This window comes from Pinus tabuliformis, chromosome 1_1, assembly GCF_031772625.1.
Source record: "Pinus tabuliformis cultivar Carrire ecotype Pingquan chromosome 1_1, CPIR1, whole genome shotgun sequence".
In the NCBI taxonomy this organism is placed as follows: domain Eukaryota; kingdom Viridiplantae; phylum Streptophyta; class Pinopsida; order Pinales; family Pinaceae; genus Pinus; species Pinus tabuliformis.
Genome location: NC_142297.1, coordinates 263,669,011 through 263,676,550, shown reverse-complemented (window position 1 = coordinate 263,676,550; position 7,540 = coordinate 263,669,011). Strand labels below are relative to the sequence as shown.

Genomic DNA, 7,540 nt, shown 5'->3' with positions numbered 1-7,540 from the left:
TCACAAAACTCTCTTAGCAAAAATCCGAATGGTTTCCTGTTATATAGCACAGAGAATCTAACAGCCTCATTAATTCCCTCACATCAAATATAGGAGGCATTAACTCCCTCCCAACAAACTGGAGCTAATCTAGGAACTGAATTCCTATTGTTGTCACCTTCAGAGATTTTTTCCTATTTCATCCCAAACAGAAAATCTCAACATGTACCTAGACTTTTATTACTTGCACCTCAAGCTATCTCGATGTATTTGGATTCTGCTTTTTTTTTACAGTTAAATGTAGTTTATTTTAAAATAAGCACGTTATAGTTAACCAGTAGATAATTTAGAAAATCACAAGTTTCAATTTTTTAATATATATATAATTGATATATTTACGACTTGGTTGACAGTCGAGTTAATAGAATTTACACTCTATTCTTCACATCTACCATTTTGATGGCCCAATTAATACCCACTAAAGATTTGACCGGATAAAATCTAATCTTGTGCGCTATAGCCTGTGAATCGGGAGTCGGGACAACAATGTTATAATATTGTTTACAGATTTAAAGCGTGACAAAATTTGGAATGCAAATCAAGTGCAGCCAAATGTGTTGAGTTGATCTTTAACTTTGTCTTATTATGGGAGAGTTTACATAGAGCATTAGCGGGAACCAAATACTTCGTTCGCAGAAGGGGCGATGGCGATGGCAATTTACAGCCAGACTGCCATAAATCTCTTTACCTTCCTTGCATTAATCTGGTTATGCAATGCTGTTGCCCAAAAATTTTCATATAAAGGCAGGCGGTATGCTGTTGTGTTCGATGCTGGCAGCACTGGAAGCAGAGTCCATGTTTACAACTTTGGAGACAATATGGAGTTCATTCCAATTTCCCATTAATGGAGTTGGCATAGAGTTTGCCAAAAGAGCATCCCCAATTTACTTCATTTCATTAAGAGATACTTAACTTCATCTTTATCTTTACATATATAAAAGTTCATTAAATTTCATTGATTAATTTGTGGCAGGTGAAACCAGGTTTAACTGTAAACCTATGCAGACAACCCTGAAGAGGCTGCAAATTCTTTAAAGGAGTTTCTCCAAAGTGCTATGGAAGTTGTCCCTGAAGCTGCCAGACCAGTATCACTTGTTCTACTCAGGGTATTTATTAATTTATTATTAGGCCGATAGGCCTTCCTTTGAGTGAGCCTTTCGTCGTCCTTTTATTTCTAAGCTTAACAGTTGGCGTGCACATTCAGCAAGAAAATTGTTCACATCTGTCGTGCAATTTCTGTTTCTCCTCAGCCTTTCATTCTCCTATTGACATTTGGCATGATTGCTTATTCGACATCTGGCGATGTTTCTCCTCAGCCTTTCATTCTCCTATTGACATCTGGCATGGTTGCTTACTCGACATCTGGCGATGTATCTGCACGGAATGAGGTCCAGGTTCATTGCATCTCTGGTCGTCCCTTCCATTTCAAGCAGATCCCAACTCCGAAACACGCCTCTCATTTCTCCCTTGGCCGTTGGCGCTCTGCAACCTCGCTCTTCTGGTGCTCGAGGTGAAACCTACACTAGCACACCACAGGTATCTTTTTCCTCCTCGGACTTAGAAGCCGTTGCAAACCCTCCTTCAATGTTACAAATCCTCTCTCTGAGGTTTTCACCAGGAATTTTGTTTATCTGTCTTGGATAAATCTTTCCCAATTTCACTTGGATCTTAGGTTCATTCAACAAAAGCGTAAGGTCTTCCTGGAAAGTTTTTCAACATTATCACCCACTACACACCAACATTATCACCCACTACACACCAACCCTCGCAGGTAAGGCTCTTGTTGAATATATGATGTTTCTGTTATCATAGGTCTTTTGTTTTGCATGCTCATAGAAATCCACCGTTCGATCATATTTCAAAGCTTTAGTACTTGTTTTTAAGAGAGAAACCCTAGAAAATCTCGCCTCAACGGCATAGTTTTGAGGTCGGTGAAGAAATTAGCGACTCGTTTAGGTTTTGAAAGCTTCCACGTTCTCTTTCCCGTTTGGAAACCTTACAAATCTTGAATTTACGCGGCTCATTTTGAGATTCCTGAGGAAATTTTGTTCTATTCGTCTTTTCTTAATCGCTTTGTGAAATTTCACGAGAATTGGTATGATGTAGCTGGTTTAGCGAAGAATGGAGGCTATAAAGCCGGGAAATGAAACAAAAATTTCAGAAGGTTAATGAGAAAAAAATAATAATAGTTGTTCCTTTAAAGGAGAAAATTGGTAAAGATGCTAGGCTATGCATGGGCGGCAGAGTGAAGAGCAACAACGACAGCGGCACATGTTGCCTGTCCCAAGTCACGGTACAGTTGGCGATTCTTCCAGTATTAAGTTTTTCTCTAAGGTAATCTTATGCTCTAACTTTATGATCTAATCGGTCTCTCGTATTTTAACTGCGTGAATTGATTTGAAAATCTCCCTTGGCTGTTGGCGCTCTGCAACCTCACTCTTCTGGTGCTCGAGGTGAAACCTACTCTAGCACACCACAGGTATATTTTTCCTCCTCGGACTTAGAAGCCGTTGCAAACCCTCCTTCAGTGTTACAAATCCTCTCTCTGAGGTTTTCACCAAGAATTTTGTTTATCTGTCTTGGATAAATCTTTCCCAATTTCACTTGGATCTTAGATTCATTCAACAAATGCATAAGGTCTTCCTGGAAAGTTTTTCAACATTATCACCCACTACATGCCAACCCTCACAGGTAAGGCTCTTGTTGAATATATGTCGTTTCTGTTATCATAGGTCTTTTGTTTTGCATGCTCATAGAAATCCACCGTTCAATCATATTTGAAAGCTTTAGCACTTGTTTTTGAGAGAGAAACCCCAGAAAATATCGCCTGAACGGCATAGTTTTGAGGTCGGTGAAGAAATTAGCGACTCGATTAGGTTTTGAAAGCTTCCGCGTTCTCTTTCCCATTTGGATGCAAAACTGTAAATGTCTTATATGTAGTACTTCTTTCTTTTGTGAAAATATGCAATTATACATTGTGGTGACTTGTACCGTAGAAATCTTAGGTTTATTTAACACTTCATGAGTTTGCAAGTGTGTTCCCCTCGGTTATGATTTTCTGAAGTTTTTGGTTGTTGGAATTGTCTAAGTCTCCAACCTTGATATCCCCGATATCATTGCTACAAGATATAGAGTTGTTGTTGATTTCGTTCAAGCAGTCAAGCCCTGTTTTTGGATTAAAAACTGTTGCACCACATATAATTGAATATTTGTCGTTTTAAATATCTACACGAGTGGTATTCTGGGGCTAGCTTGTGGTTGAGATTTACAAGTTGGAAAAATTTAACCTTTCTTGTTTGATTTTGAGTAGTTTTCAAATAACTGCAAACAGTTTTAACTTCACGACTTGCTGTCATAGGCTACGTATTTTAGTGTAGAGTTACCTTCCCTGATTTTGTATAGGGAGCTCATTTTATGTCGTTATTTTGAGTCCTATTGTTGTAGTGATATGCATAAAGGCTTTCCTACTTTCTAGACATTTGGTATTTTGGTCTTCACATTTTTATTACTGTAAGTTGTATATTAGGCAGTGTTAAGTTTCATGGCTTTAACGTTATTTCTCCTATGATAGGCGGAATATTTTCGTCAACTGCTTAAGCCTGTAACGTAGATGGGCAGTTGGCATTCTTAGCGTATCAACCAGTTTTTATTTTCAAGCTACCTTTATCTAAAAATACCGATCTTGCGGTGGAAGAGAATATGGATGGGCTAATGTGGTTACCATCATCCACATGGACCTTATGACAATTGTATATGGTAAAAGCAATTAATCAGCACACGCTGTGAACTCATATTCATTTGGTATGCTTATTATGATCTATTACACATCTGCTATTTTGCTATTCCATATTCAATAGAGTTGCAAACAGATGAGATATTTTGAAGCTTTAATGTCTGTCTTACATGATTTCATTGTGTGTTTATACAACTGGTTATTTCATTTCACAAAGATGAGATATCAGCTGCCTCATTGCTTCATCCATGTAAAGTTGGATTTCTCAGGAAAGGCGTTGAACTTCCTTCAGGCATATCGTCATTTGTGTGTAGGAGAGTTTATGACACTACGAACAGGTGTTTATGGTGGTTAACTGATCAAGACTACACTGATGTAAGTTTTCCCACACCATACCTGGTTAAATGATGGAAATTTGTTTAGATTTTCATTTTTTCTATTTGTATATCTAAATGTCATGCTGGGTATGCTAAATACATGTTTGAAGGGGCGTTTATTTTGGAGGAGTATTGTTGTCCTCAATGACTTGAGAATCAGCCTACGAGCAACCTCTGATGGTCAAAGTTCAAATTTGTCTATGATGCAGTGCAAGTATAGAACACGTCCAAAGTTATTTGAGTCTTTGGACTCAAGGATCGAGGTTTGACAAAAGACGTTCAATTAGCATCATATCTATTGATGCCAGGTCGTTGGTCCCTAAAGAAATCAGATACCGGATGTTGTAAAAGTTCTACTTTACAAGTGAAACATATCTGGCAGATATTGGATAGTACTTTTTGTTGATTTTTTCTTTTCCCTCCAACTTGCATTTAGAACATCTTTTTCCCACTTTTTCCATTTGATATAACTGCTATTTTGGAGCTAATTTCCAATTTGAAAGCAGTCCAGGATTACTCTACATTGATGAACAAAGTTAGATTGAAGGTTTAAAATTTAAATGGATTTGTGATGCCAAGGTCCCATTCTTGTTGAATTCTCCGGAAGGGGAGTGTCTTTTGTTTTATTGATTGGAATCCTGTCCAAGCTAACTTTTTAGATTAAAGTTATTTGACAGTGACATGGATTTAAATAAATAGATATAATGGTAGGTGCAACTTTTGTGAATGATTTCTTCCTCAGCACTATTTTGTAGGATGGCTTCTTTATGTAAAAGTTTTCGTCTAATTAGCCAGTAATCAGTTATATAATTTCAATAATAGCAGTTTGCAGAAAAAATTCAGTGATACAATTTGTTGTTTTAAAATGCCCAAGCAGTGAGTTATAACATTGAGTTATAACATTTACTCACGCACTTAAAAATTTGGAACTAGTTTGATCTTGATCTTCTCAATGATTAAAGTATTTTGTCTGATCTCAGATTAGTTCTTTCAATTTGGTTGGCTGTATATTTATTATTTTGAAAGATGTACTTCTTTCGGGACTATTCCTTATAGCAGGCAACAACTAGCTTATGAAACTAATCTTATATTCAAACTAACCCAACGCCTAATCCTATATTCATGCTGTATATTTATTATTTTGAAAGATGTACTTCTTTCGGGACTATTCCTTATAGCAGGCAACAACTAGCTTATGAAACTAATCTTATATTCAAACTAACCCAACGCCTAATCCTATATTCATCTGGGACTGTACATGTCTTTGAAATTATCACAATTTAATAATCTTATCGACCTCTCTTTGCACCTTTTGAAATTATCACAATTTAATAATCTTATCGGCCTCTATTTGCACCTTTTAGCACCTTTTGGGGCAATTGCTAGTTTATATTGTTCTTTTCTTTTTCTTTCATATATATATATATATATATATAATAATTGTTCTTTTCTTTTTCTCTCATATATATATATAATAATGGAATAGGCATTCTAGAGACACCCTCCGGAAAGTTTCCTTCATTGGAAGAGATTTGGTTGTAATTTTGCAAATATTAAAGTCCAGTTAACCCATTAAGTTAACTTATAATTATAAGTTATAAATAAGAATGGATTTGTAGTTTTGTAATTTTAAATTTCAGTTAACTTATTAAATTACTTTATAAGTAAAAATGAAAATATTGATATCCCCGACACTAATATTAACAAACAATAGCTAGTTCCAATGTAAATACCTTGCCGCATTTCAGAATTTAACATGTGAACTCCCAGGAAAAAAAACCCTTATTATTAAAAGATAAACCCATTGAGATTATACATGTAAGGCTTTAGTTATGATTGACTGTAAGCCTAACAGAAAAAGACGGTTCCACATGATTTAATTTAGAAAGGTGTTGCTTGAGATCTAAATTTAAAAAAGTAATTTTATGAGATTATAATTTATTTTATTTTATTTTTATTTTTTAGTTGTTAAAATGTAATTTTGTTTTTTTTTTGGGTTAAAATGTGTAAATTTATAAATCTGAATCTATATATTATGTGTAAATATATAGTTATGAATCTAACTCTATATTAATGAGTCCAATTAGAAATTTGAATTTAAGAAAATGGTTCCGTGAGACTTGAATTTTTGTATGAACCTGCAGCAACATTATATGTGTAAACACTTAGTTATGAATCTAACTCTGCATTAATAAGCCGAATAAAAAAATCTGAATTTAAGAAAAAGATTCTAATAGATTTGATTTTTTTTTCAAAATTTGTGAAATTATAAACCTGAATTAGCATTACATGTGTAATCACTTTGTTATGAATCTAACCCTGCATTAATAAGCCCAATAAGAAATCTGAACTTAAGAAAGGAGTTCCAATAGATTTTAGTTTTTTCAAAATTTATAAGAAATCTGAACTTAAGAAAGGAGTTCCAATAGATTTGATTTTTTTTCAAAATTTATGAAATTATAAATTTGAATCAGCATTATATATGGAAACCGTTAGTTATGAATCTAACTCTGCATTAACAAGCCCTATAGTGGAAGGGTTTGTATAAGAGTTGGATTTTTGTTGAGCATGTGGGAAGTTATGAACCTCAGTCATCATAGTATGTTTATTCATGAATTTAAATATGGATTAAAAAGCGAGCTTCATGAAAATTGTTTTGTAAGTGGGAAATTATGAACCTGAACTAGCATGATAAGGGTGGGTTTTCTGAACCTGAATCAACGTAAACATTTAGTTATGAATATAGCTATGTATTAATGAGCCCGGTGAGAAAGATGTTCTATGTAACACCCCTTGTGAAAAGTAAATGCTAGTAACTAGTGAAGTAATTATGGAACAAAGACTTTATTTAAAATATGTATAATCCTGTTGTTAATGTTATGTTAATAAAAAGACAGTTGTGTTGGTACCATTTTGAATTGAGTTATGATTAATCATGGTTAGTAACTGAGGAATCAGTTACCCTAACTACCTGGAGGTAGTTGAGACCCCAGAGGAAAAAAGGGGAAAAATGCCAAGTCTGGTTAGGATCAGATGGCAGAGAGAGGAAATGAAAAAAAAGAATGCTATGTTGGTTAGGATCAGATAGCATAAGTGGAAAAGGAAATTTTCCTGTGCACGCTACGTCTGGTTAGGATCAGATAGCGTTGACTGGCGAGACCAGTGATATTGCGGTCGAGTAGGACCTGCAAGTGCTTGGGGGTGGAAGCTCAGCGAAGACTTCCTACGGACGGGTGGATTGACAAGCATTATAAAGAGGTTTGGCAGATAAACAGGTATGGTTTATCACTTACTTATCTGTTAAAATGTTTCTGTACTGTACTGTGGAAAGTAAACTAAGTTAACAGCTACCAGCCTATTCCTCTTTAATGATATTATGAAAATGGTTATA

The 7,540-nt window shown here is 35.1% G+C and overlaps 1 long non-coding RNA gene and 1 pseudogene across 1 annotated transcript; both read left to right on the top strand.

The window, feature by feature from the left end:
• Window positions 1–686: 686 nt before the first annotated feature.
• Window positions 687–1,175, top strand: LOC149212549 (nucleoside-triphosphatase-like; annotated as a pseudogene).
• A 231-nt stretch (window positions 1,176–1,406) lies between these two features.
• LOC149212548 (uncharacterized) lies at window positions 1,407–3,834 on the top strand. Its single transcript, XR_016250246.1, has 2 exons — window positions 1,407–1,575; window positions 3,611–3,834. It is a non-coding gene; the product is annotated as an uncharacterized LOC149212548 (long non-coding RNA).
• Window positions 3,835–7,540: the final 3,706 nt, after the last annotated feature.